Here is a 13,605-nt window from a genome sequence, read left to right on the forward strand (position 1 = left end):
TAAAATGGCAATGTCTAGAGAAATGACGAGTCGTCATTTTAACATTCAAAAGCGGATATTTCTGGACACACGTGGATAAGGCTAAAAAGGCTAAAATTTTGACGATGATCTATAAACACTATTACTGATTAGCTGAGCTAAAAAAAAAGTACCGTTTCTGGGACTAAAAAATCCAATTGGTCAAACGCATGGCGAATCTGTCCCTTTAAATCACGAAACTCACCTTCAATAACATTTTTCTCTCATTGAAAACTCTCTTTTTGTTACATATAATAACCATTACGTAGTATCTGTGCAAAGACATAAGATATTGTGACCATGGATATTTTCGGTTATACAGTTAACCAAAAGACAATCGCTGTCGGTACAGACATTGCGATCCAAACCCAGACTCAATATATGTTTGCTAAACCCAAAAAGGTAAGAAGTAAAATTGTGTAAGTATGGACTTTAATCATAGACAATGTTAACTGCAGATTTTTTTTTGGTGATCTAAGAGCTATATTATGCAAAAACTGTATATTGTAGCGTAGAGAGAAGTTGATCAATCATAATCCTCTGCATAATTTGTTATTTTGATATAGATTTCTATCACAAGAACACTTCTTTCACAATAACTGTTCTTTCCTATCTTCAACAACCTTTTTTTTTGCTGTGAGTCTTGCTAGCATTGGTGCTTTATAGATTATATTTATCAACCTCACGATTGCATTTAATAGGCTTCACAGGAGGAAATCTACATAGTTTCAATGGTTATTGTCCTATAGGCAGAACATATTAAAAATTACATATTAACTACTCAATAAAGCCTTTGTAACGACGGTTAATATATAGAAATTCAATTATTTCAAAGATGAGACGTGTTAATCGGTTATTTGAAATTTCAAACTTGCCTTCTGTTTCTATAATGTTTATATTATTCTAATATAGAAGTATAGTGGAGTCTGCCAGCAATCAATAGACGTAGGAATAATGTTCTAACAATCTCCAGTGAACACAATAAATACACATAGTGTGCTCCTAGTAAAAATGGCTGGATTTGAAGCAGAAGATTCAAAATTACGAGTGGTACAGAATGGACGGCCTACATCTCTATTGCCTTCGGCGGTTGATAATGACAGTATTCCATATGATGACACTATAATACACAAGGTAAGTCTATATTCAGACAGCTAGTGGCAATATATCAGCGTAGACTAATATATCTGGCTAAACCTAAGAGTCAAGTAGTCAAGATCATTGTTGTAAATATATTCGACAGATCGTTATTAAACCAAACGGCGATCCTTTTTCATAGAACCAGATGATAGATAGGTCAAATGGCATCATTGACACCACAGATCGATTAGAATTTGTTGGCTTTAATTTATCTTCTAATGCGAGGTTCACACGAAGACCTTTATGGCCCATCACTGAGATAAAACTATGACACCGACGCGGTAATAATTAATATTGCAGTCCTATCATTGTCTTAAAGTGATTGTAAAGAGGTTTTCTCAACTTTTTAAGTGTATCGGGGTCACTGATAGCATCAATTTGCACCATACCAATTTTTAGTTAGCCGTTCCTGCAATTCCACTTAAACTACGTGATTGATGACGTCATTAATCGCGGAAAACCTTATGTGATATTGCCTCAGCAAATTTGGCGATTAGTGACGTCATTTAACATATGTTTTGTGTGGAATAGCAAGTTCGCGAGAGGTAACGGTGGATCGACTTCATACAAGCTTATTACCGTAACTATATCGTGATATACTGAGGATAAAAATCACAAACACTATCACGTGATTTATTACAGCATGCCAATAGTGTCTGTGACGAATTTGCTTGATTTGTTTGATGCGTTTTTTTACTAATTGTGCGGCACAGGCACGGTCATGGTCGGCGATTTTTTTCAAGAATCTAACTGACCAGGTGCGGGCACACGAGGAGACGAATATCTCCAGTCGGTAGTTTTCCACTATGTCGATAATCACGTGCAGATTATGCAATTAGAAAAAAGGGAATCTGATTGGATGATGACGCTTTGTCTTTCAGACGATAAAACAATCGGCGACAAATATCAAATTGGTTTGATATTATAAATCCTGTCGGTAACGCGATAATTTTGTCGTGGAAGCCCGGGCGACCATGAAATTTTTCTTATAATCAGCGACCAAGACTGTTCATGTGCCTGTACCCTTTGGTTACAACTTGAACCCTTTTTCATCAAGTTATGGATAAAAATCGTATTTGATTAATATTTGTTCAATTAATGAGAAGAAACTGGCACATAGTTTTCACAAAAGTTGTTACTTCAAGTAATAATGCCTTGTAAAAAGTTTCGTAATTTCAACTAGTGGTATATTTTGTTGTTAAAACAACGCACACCTATTGTACAGCAAATGGTAAAACAGGCATAATACTTTGTGCTCTTGGCACAATGTTCGACTAAAACGAATTTACTTCGTAGTTTAGGTATTGTTCAGTTCTTCTAGTCCCCCCCCCCCACCCCCTTCAAGGAGTATAACAACGCTTATCTAACGACATTGTCGATCCAATGGCGTTCTCAACCCGTTCTAGGTCAGATCGTCGAATCTTAACGTTTGTTTTAACATGTCCAAAATAATAGCCTTGACTCGGCGAATAGTGGCGACTATGGCGACAAATGCACGATTTCACGCTCTGATATTTCTGTCTCATTACGCAGAAAGAACGCATATTCGGTGTGACGGTGCCATTAAAGGTCAATCAGCAATGGTCAAACATTGGTATATCCGCGGTCGGCCACCACTTCGTTTTTGTATCGAAATTCAAAATTGTTGTATTACTTTAATACAAAAAAATGGATTTACTGATTAAAATAGTCAATTATTTCTATAAGCTATTACTTGGCTACTTTTCTTTATGAAATACGTTTTGGATTTCGGATTTCCTTTTGCGGTTCGGATTAATGCGAAGGTTTTGTTTTTATTTTTTTGATTATAAAGATTTTATATGAGAGTCAAATCATGAGATGGTCGACATGGCTTTACAGTCCTATCGATTTATATCCGCTAAATATTTCATTTCTCGCCATTTCACTTCGTTTCACAATAAATGTGATCTCATATCAAGATTAATGGACAAACTAGACTCTAATATTTAGCCATTTGTAATAATTAGATTGAAAGCTGGCTCTTTTATAGCTCAGTGTGATACAAAACGGGCATTTACTATCTGATAAAGTAAATATCAGCAAAGATGGAAGCAGATCAGTACAAATTATAACGTGTATACAGTCACTTCTGTACAATTCCATCAACCATTTCTAGATAGAAGAATAATGTTTTTTATGTATATGGTCAGACAGCTTCACTAACGGAAGTAATAATAGTCCATTAAAAACAAATTAATATAGCTTACTAATTACATTAGCTTTAAAACAAACATCAAAAAATGATCAAAAGGACATTTTTTTTTTTATTTTATACCGATAGCAAAATATAGCCAAACAAACATATATGAAACATTGCAAACCGAAATGACACCTAGAAAAATATTAACACACATTAAAAACAACGCCAACCGACACTCAAACGTCATGAAACAACATCAGAATCAAGAATCAATGACAGCATAACATCATGAACAACATCAACAATCGCAAGGAGAAATTTACAGAAACACCACTAATATACAGATATATACCAGAAACAACACCAAATGACCCCAGAAACAGCACCAATAGATATCAGAAACAACACCAATAGACACCAGAAACAGCACCAATGGACACCAGAAACGGCACCAATAGGTACCAGAAACAACACCAGAAACAACACCAATAGGCACCAGAAACAGAACCAATAGACACCAGAAACAACATCAATAGACACCAAAAACAGAACCAATAGACACCAGAAACAACACCAATAGACACCAAAAACAACACCAATAGGCACCAGAAACAACACCAATAGGCACCAGAAACAGCACCAATAGGCACCAGAAACAACACCAATAGGCACTAGAAACAACACCAATAGACACCAGAAACAACACCAATAGGCACCAGAAACAGCACCAATAGATTTCAGAAACAACAGCAATAGACACCAGAAACAACACCAATAGACACCAGAAACAGCACCAATAGACACCAGAAACAACACCAATAGGCACCAGAAACAGCACCAATAGACACCAGAAACAACACCAATAGACACCAGAAACAACACCAATAGGCACCAGAAACAGCACCAATAGATTTCAGAAACAACAGCAATAGGCACCAGAAACAACACCAATAGACACCAGAAACAACACCAATAGACACCAGAAACAACACCAATAGGCACCAGAAACAGAACCAATAGACACCAGAAACAACACCAGAAACAACACCAATAGACACCAGAAACAACACCAATAGACACCAGAAACAACACCAATAGGCACCAGAAACAACACCAATAGGCACCAGAAACAACACCAATAGACACCAGAAACAACACCAATAGACACCAGAAACAACACCAATAGACACCAGAAACAACACCAATAGACACCAGAAACAACACCAATAGGCACCAGAAAAACACAGTAATAGACATTAGAAATAGCCCCAATGGATATCAGAAACCACACCAATAGACACCAGAAACCACACCAATAGACATCAGAAACCACACCAATAGACATCAGAAACCACACCAATAGACACCAGAGACAACACCAATAGACATCAGAAACCACACCAATAGACACCAGAAAAAAACAGCAATAGATGCCCGAAAAAAACAGCAATAGATGCCCGAAACAACACCAATAGACATTAGAAACAGCCCCAATGGATATCAGACACCACACCAATAGACATCAGAAACCACACCAATAGACATCAGAAACAGCCCCATTGGATATCAGAAACAACACCAATAGACACCAGAAACAACACCAATAGACACCAGAAATAAAGCTTACACGGAAACAACATCACTTAAGGCAAGAAACAGCTCCAATAGACATCTGAACAACATGCACAAACACAAATTCAACAGTTTTTTCTTGGTTGGTTTTGTTGTCTGTCGGAATCTATTTTTGATCTTTTCGCTTCCATCCAAAGTGTCAGTTAAATAGTAACTTGTAAAAATCATAACCATTATTAAAAAAAACTATTCAACAACTCTAATCTGGTATATAGATTGTATAAGTACTGCCCAAGTCTAAAAATGACTTTTTCTGCTTTCTCAGTGTTCGAATCGATTTTATTTCGGATCAGTGAATAGGGCAGACGTATCAGATGTTTTCTATTTATATTTATATGTGAGAATTTAAAGAATATAAATTGAAAAATATTTGAGGAATTTATTGTGTTTACTGTACTGTCAGCTGTGAAAGTTGGGGTATTGATTACGTTGATATGCAGTATACAAACGTGAGTAGCAAGATATTTTGAGATATAGAGATGTTTTCAATGGGAACATATTTTAGGTTCATTCTTGTCCTAATGTGTTGTCCTTAATATAATTTATACGTGTAGTCTACTTCAAATATATAATGCTAACATCAAGTTAAGGTCAATATGACGCCACTGTTTAAATCCCCTCAGCAGTTAATTTGAAGTATTTCTTTTAATATCACAAGTTAATGATGTAGACAACTTTCTTAGACTAAAATAATTGTAACTGTCACGTTGACGTGCCCACGTTGACAATCCATTCCATTTCTCCAAACTGAAGAAGCTATACCAGATTGCTATCTAATGATGATAGTATGATCTGTATTGGGACCACGAATAAATTTGCGTAGAAGTATGGTGCCAGAAACTCGGTCTTAGAAAGGATTCCAAGAAGTCGCTGATTCTTATGAAACCTTCTATTGCATCGTCTTCGTCACGTGTGAACGTCTTTTAGTAGGCCTGTGTTCGTAGATATATTACGAGTCTTGGATACCGGCGTATCTCGATTCCATGACGTTCCAATGCGTTCCAGAACAGATCGCGTTTGAACAAAAAAAAAGTACCGCCACGACTCGACTTTTATTGGCGACAATGGCAACCACCAACCCGTTTATACACTACTTTATGCACCCCTTCTATGAATTTCGTCCTTTTCGTCTATTTCAAATGGATATAATTACAATGCTTAAGAAATATTAAAAGTCAGAGATTGAGGCTTGGGGACAATAATTAATAATTGTGTCAGTATAATTATACTATACTGGATCTGTCATGAACAATAATGTCTTGCTGAGTAACTTCTTATCACGCTTGCCATTTAGTTAATATCGATTATTATGATGGTTACTTATCGATTGAGGTAAATTGGTATTGTTAAAGAATATAATAGAAGTATACTAGAGTAGAACTACTAAGTTCCAATGTTGTGGTTTTGAACAATTGTTTTAAGTATTTCGTCAACCGATAAGATGAACAGAACTCATGTGTATAATAGTGGAGTTTGCCTCTCATACTAGTTTAAAGGTATACTACCTCTTAGTATGACCAAAAAATTGAAATGTTAGGCTGCGCCAAAATGAGTCTTTGTTCATCAGTGGACTTACCTGCTGTCATAACAATTCAACAGAATCCCTCTATAATCCAATAAATCCAGAAAAAAAACTAAGTATTAATTCATTAAACTAAGTAATTTTGAAACATGCTTTTAATCGTTTTTTCAAAATTACTTAGTTTAATGGACATATCGTCTTATATTGAGACTCTATTCTTGGGTCATGGCACATGGTAATTCCTGATGGATGTATTTTTACGCAAGACTTAGCTTTTCTAAGTGGAAAATATTGAATAAGTGCCGATAAAAGTCATTTTGATAGAAATATATACTATTCACATGTTTTCATTCATAAATTAGGCAAGGGCAATACTCTTTAGTTCTATATTTGTTCATAAATTCTGTGTAGTAAAATCCTGCTGCGAGCACAGAAAAACGAAACTAGAATGGCTACAGAGCAATACTTATTAGATCACTGACTATATTAATACATGGTTTATAAACTTAATTATAAAATAGACGCATTTCATTCTGTAAAAGCATCAGTTATAAACCATTTATAATGTCATTGACAGTCTAAAAACCATGAAAGGCTTTACAAACGAGATTAAATGTGAAATGTGAATAAAAGTGAATTAAAACTAAACCATGCATCTATAAATCAATATAGAATTATAAAACAAATACTGCTACAAGTCATTGGAGACAAATTCAGTCAATTTACACAAAACAGTATAATTCTTAAAATAGTTTATATTATATTCCAGGCTTTATTAAAACTGTTTAGGAATAATTGTATTGCAAGTCACGTTAAGATAATAAGGGTTGACATAACGCCATTCTAGAGGACAAATAGCTGGATATAAATCTATTAAGACTATCGTCACGTGTAGGCCTATCTCGAAGGCAACGGCGGCGGCGCCAGAAATATTCCCTGCCGGGCCTCACTATAATTGTTACATCGTTTCTGGTGTCCTATAAAATTTGTAGCCTAATTGTGTTTCATTTGTGACCAAGTCAACAATTTTTAATTAATATAATATAACATACAATGTGAATCTAAAAGAATCAAGAATTAACCATAATACAAAGTTTTCTCAGTATTCAGTTTTTTAGGGGTGGGGGAGGGGTCAATTACATATTAAAATACTTCTTCACAAAATCAGTCCTGCATAATCTTGTAGATACTGAATATAGATGCACTAACATTAGGTTTCTTGTTATGATATTTTATATGATCCTATTATCGGTCTACAAGCTCGATATTTTCGAGTTTTCATAACCATGGCAATAACCGGACAAAACCTTGTTAACGTATAGTTTCACCAATTTCTTAACAAATTTGAATATCTAACTCAATAGAAATATATTTGAATATTTATATATCGCTCTACAATTGATGTATTGAGCTCTATTTTAACAGTAAAAATAGTTTATTATTGTATTTAACTCAATAAATAAATAAATTCAAATATGAATATGGGAGTTAATGGTAGAAGGCGAAATATTATGAGCAAAATCTAACCAAACAAAAAACACAAAAAGTAAGATTTTTAACTTACGTTTACCAGAAAATCTACCTACGATATTTTGAGAGACTTGGTCAAGCATATCCTTGAGAAAATGCAGCTCTCTACTTATTCAGTTCAATCGAGATAGGTCAACAACAGAGCATAGATCTAGATAAAAAGTCGACAAATTTTGTTGAGGTAGGACACTATGTTAGTCTGATGATCTGTGCGAATACAATAGTGTTATCTCCCTTTACTGCGACTGTTCCTGGCAACGCCAGTTGTATGATGGGCTTACAGTTTTGGATGACACCTATGTATTAGGAAATGTGTACGATTAAGTGAAAGTGCATTTCTTGATTTAAAAGATAACGTATATAATCTTTACCTTGTTATAGATTACGAGATCTTTCGACATAGCCCAAGGTTGTCTGGATGAAACAAAATATAATAGTGAAGTTATAAAGTCTTATATAACATTGTAAATTCTATTATACTTTCAAACTAGAAATATATACTGAGCACTATTTTAACAGTGTAAAATGTTTTATTTGTATATTTTCAGACTATATTAGTTGGTGATAGTGGAGTTGGTAAAACGTCGTTATTAGTTCAGTTTGATCAAGGTAAATTTCAGGCCGGTGCTTTTTCTGCTACAGTTGGTATTGGTTTTACAGTGAGTATCAATTATCATACATTTCACGTAAAATTCACACGATAAAACAAGCGATAATCTGATTGAAATAACGCTTTATATTTCTGTGGGTGGCTGCCGTTAAGTGTGTTAATAATAAATAATCGATAAGAAAGAAGAAATATACAATCTGTATTTCAATCAGACTCTAAAATACGATACACAACAGGTCTGGTCATATTCTATATTATTATGCTTGCAAGGTAAACATTACGTTAAAAGTCACTGAAGTAATTCAAGCTACTAGTTTGAATTACTTACAATATCAAGTGACTATCACTTATTAAAGAGAGACTTTGTCTGCTTTTAAATTCCTCAGAATACTTTTTAAAGTCCTACAGGTGGCACTTTCGAGTCCTAATTAATCTCACGTTTGTCTCAAAAACGGAAATTTTCACATAAGCTAATCAGTAATAGTGTTCACCGCTTACCGTCGAAAATTTATCCTTCTTAGCCATGAGTATCCTTTATTATCAGTTTTTTTAATTTAATTTGACGAGTCGCTATTTTCAAATCTTCCAATTTTACGAATAGTAAAAAGACTATATCAACAAGACGTACAACTTTCGGATACCACAAGCTTATGAACATAATCAATTTGAAATTGAGGAATATTTGAGATTCCAACATCCAGGTCGTCGAATGGACTACTTTTTCGTAGATATTAGAATGAGACCACAAACAATCCAGTCGTCAGTAAGCTCAGTTGCTGTCAGTTGAAATCCACTTGCTCTCAGATTCTGCCAGTCGTAAGTCGGCCGGGTCGGACAGAAAAATGTTATATTGTGTTATGTGTTTGATGTGAAGTTAATCACGAAATCAGAGACGAAGAGAGATGTGCCAGAAGATAAGAAATATGAATGGTGTTCCCTCTGGAAATCAACCTAAGGTAACTTATTTATTTAGCTTGATTATATTTCCCATGTGACATCATTATGTTTATTTACAGTGATCTCGTGATTATTGAATACTGGAGTCAGCAAAATGTTCTATGACATCTTTCTGGTGTGTAATATTGTCTAACCTACACCAATCTTACCAAAACAAGATTACAATTATTCGTTTCTTTTTTTCTTTTCTATCCGTAATCTAACGAGATTTATAACTACGCATCTCTCTACCGCAATCGGAAACCTTTTTTTTACTAATGAGTATCGACAGTCTAATAATTTCGGAAGTCATTTCGTTCTACTATGGGTCTTTCGCTACCCCACAATAAGTCATAGATGATATTTAGACATGGATTCTGCATGACGCTCTGTGAATGGTTGAAATGAACGGTAACAGTGAGTGACCTTGGAAAAAATCTTTTTAGATTACAATGAACACCGAAAAAAAAGACAAGAAATTGTAATCTAATTTTTATTTAGATTGAACCTACCTTTTTAGATGTCTATGGCAGCTAATTGATGTTTACAACGACTTTTTCTACCATTTTCTTCTGGAGGCTAATAAAATAAATGTCTTATCGTTCCGATATAATTGGTTCACGCAACGGATTTCAGTTCTTGATTTGTTTATACTACAGATAGGAGGCTATGCTTATTTATATTGAAGAGTTTATGTCACTAAAAGATATAAATATCCCTTAAATAGGGTTCAATTCATCACATTAAATTTCAGTTTTGGATAATGAAATTAAATTTTGATGAGAATTTCATAAAAAAAAAAAAAAAAAAAATTAAATGCTCCAGTCGTAGACTTTTTGTATATATTTTGATTTGATTAGAAGATCTTCGTGATAAAAATTTAATTTTAGCTAATCAAATGAAATCTTGGAAAGCAAAATGCGATGCGAGTCCGCTTAAATGGAACCCTGACCTATAATAAATATATCGTTATATAAGAAGCTAATGCTGATGAATACACTATACAGTTGTCTCTCCATGACGGCTATGTGGACACACATTCACAATGACCGGGATTAACAGACTGAAATTGTTGACCATTTGCGTGATGGAATAAATTGTAATATAAGCCACATTAAATCGCATAAAATCTGTGAGAGGCTTTACAGCTACTGGAATAGGTATTATGGAGAGAATTGATGAGGACAAAAAAACACAATATATATAGTGTCAAATAGATTTCCCGAATGACGAATCGTATTTCAAGCAACGTCAACATTTTTCCTGTTTATAGCTTTTACGGAGGTGTTACACTGATGCTACTTGAAACTTCATTTCTAAATACAAACCATGTTTATTATTATTCTCTTGAACAATGTTGTCTCCCGTGCTATGAAATTTATGAATTAATTTGTATTATATTCAAGTTTTAACGAATAATTTTGCAAATACGCCAAAACACAATGTCCCAGTTCCTTCCTTATCTATGTCCCAGTTCATTTCTATATTTATGTCTCAGCAGTGTGTTTCTCTTTCTCTTTTATGAAAATCTGGCCCTTGCCCATTCTACAGGTTATAATATTCATGATAGAATGTAACCAATTTTTGACGTTTCTATGAAAGTAGGGTTAATCTCTATAATATTTGTGAGAGAATTGGAATTTTAGTGGTGGACACATAAATGCACTTAATGTTGCAAATCAACCTTTACTTATGCTCTAAATTTTATACTATATTCTTTTACTTGGAGTACGCTGCAACGTAACAGGAAATATTCCACTATTTGTATCTTATTTTATGTTGATAAAATTGATATGTTTGTTTTTTGGACTTTGATTGAAATTTGGTAAATATTATCTGCTTGTAATGCGGTATCAATAGCAGTATTTTTTGTAATCGCATACCTGACTACTTTGAGACTATAAGAAAATAATTCTACACATGAGCAAACCTAGACAATATTCTTTAAATAAGAGAAGGTCACCAGTTTTCATAAAGGTCATTGAAAAGAGACCCTCGCTCAGACAACCTTCGTCTGGTTTTAGACAGACTTGACCTACCTTTTCAATCTGAAATGATCGAAAAAAATCATTGTTTTTCGAAGTTGCTCTTCTGATAGAATTTTGTTTATTGTTATAATTGTGAAATGTGGTGGGTTTTACGTCTAACTTTACTTCCCTTGGTTGGGTTCTTACTAGCCGTCCTCTAACCTCATATATGGAACAACAGTTTTGTGACCTAGGGTCCTGGTAAGTGTGCCACGAAGTCGTTGCAAATGTTACAGTTTTTGCTACGCGTGAACTTCGCCTTTTTTACGTTTATGGAGATTTTACAACGCTTTTCTTGCGACCCTCGATTCCATGGAGTTCCCAACGTACATGTCCGACTACCTTAACATGCTCTGAGCGCCGTAAAAGAGCAGTTAGACAGTGGAGTTTCTATTTAACATTATGGGGGCCGTTTAGAGGCAACAGTATTATTAATTAAGGAGGGGCCCCCATCTCCAGGCATTTAAGATCCCGATTTGAATAAATTTTAAACTGTGGTGAGGGTAACACCCCTGTCCGCCCCTGCAACCTTGATCAAAATGGGGAGAAGGGGTTTTGAAGGATAGAATCCGGAACAAAAGATTTGCGAGCCAGGAACTCTGAACAATATATTACTTCAAACCGTTGAAATTTGAAAATCTTTTAAGAATTAATATTTACATTTTAAATTTTGCTTGCGGCGTAATTGTATGGTTTATCATCATTACTACATGCTGGGTGTCAATCAAACATGACACCTATTCATCAAATAATCAACTTTACCTTATATTAAAATAGAAATAAATAACTATCACAAATAACACATTCTATCGATCGATTCGGCATGGAGACAACTTTAACTTACATGTTAGTAGCCTATTGTGATTTTAAGGATTCCAGTTAACATCATTACTACGGTGGTTGCTATTGGCGAACACCTTATGTCACACCTCGACTGAGTAGATCAACTCGGCATCAGCTTTATATTTCTAATATTGGTTGTTAGATATTAAGTTATTACACGTTACCACAGTAACATTTGTACCTTTAACTTCTTCATTATTTCTTATCATTTAGTTTTGTGCTAATGAACCCTGGTATATTACTCACGTCATATCACCCATCACTGTCTTATAATACTAGAATACATGTTGTTAAACTAGAATTTTGTTCTATCTTTCCAATCGATGATAGTAGAACCTTGTAACACCACTTGTAGAGATGAAGAGACACGATGCAGGAAGAAAATGCCACTAATAACTGGAAGCGTTTGTGTTAGTTTTGTCATTGTCAACATACTGTCATCATATTGTCAGTTTGGATGCACGGGAACATATTGCGACCATCAAACTAAGTGTGGATTGATCTAAGACAAGACAAGTAGCGTATATCTATTCATCTATTCATACAGACTATAGTGGATAGATATTTACAATATGTTTGATATGAACAGGTTATAGTGATATATTGTGTCGTCTGTTTAATCTATCTATAAATCAAGATAAAAAATGTTATGTTTTAGATTCTGATAAAATGGAAGAAGAGGACGAGAAAGATTTGATTGAATATAAGGTAATTATCTTTTATTCGTTTATAATAATTACTTTACTTCGTCTTGCAATGCTGACAGATGGCAAAGATATCTTCATGGACGATTAGATAGTCTAGATATTTTTTGTGAAAAATGTGATACATACATTGTGTTTCGGTGAAATGGAAACATAAAAACACTCACTCAAACTTTCCTGATTGTCAGTGAAATTTTTTAAACTGAAAATGTTTGTGCGAAAATTGTGTAAATATTTTATATATATTCCTGACCGTTAATGGTTGTTTTCTGACCGACATCACTTAAACCTTCCTCCTATGAAACAGACCGATGAAGCAGGCTTTCTGTTGTTTTGTAATTTCTACAATACTCAATTAAAATACCCGAAAAAAATTATCCCATAACAGATGAAAATAATTGCCCGATTGCCCAAAATTACGAATTTTTTTTTTCTGAGAGTTCTTCTATAAGTCACTTTAAATAAGCTACCACCCCACCCAT

The sequence above is a fragment of the Lottia gigantea genome, assembly GCF_000327385.1.
Source record: "Lottia gigantea unplaced genomic scaffold LOTGIsca_69, whole genome shotgun sequence".
In the NCBI taxonomy this organism is placed as follows: domain Eukaryota; kingdom Metazoa; phylum Mollusca; class Gastropoda; family Lottiidae; genus Lottia; species Lottia gigantea.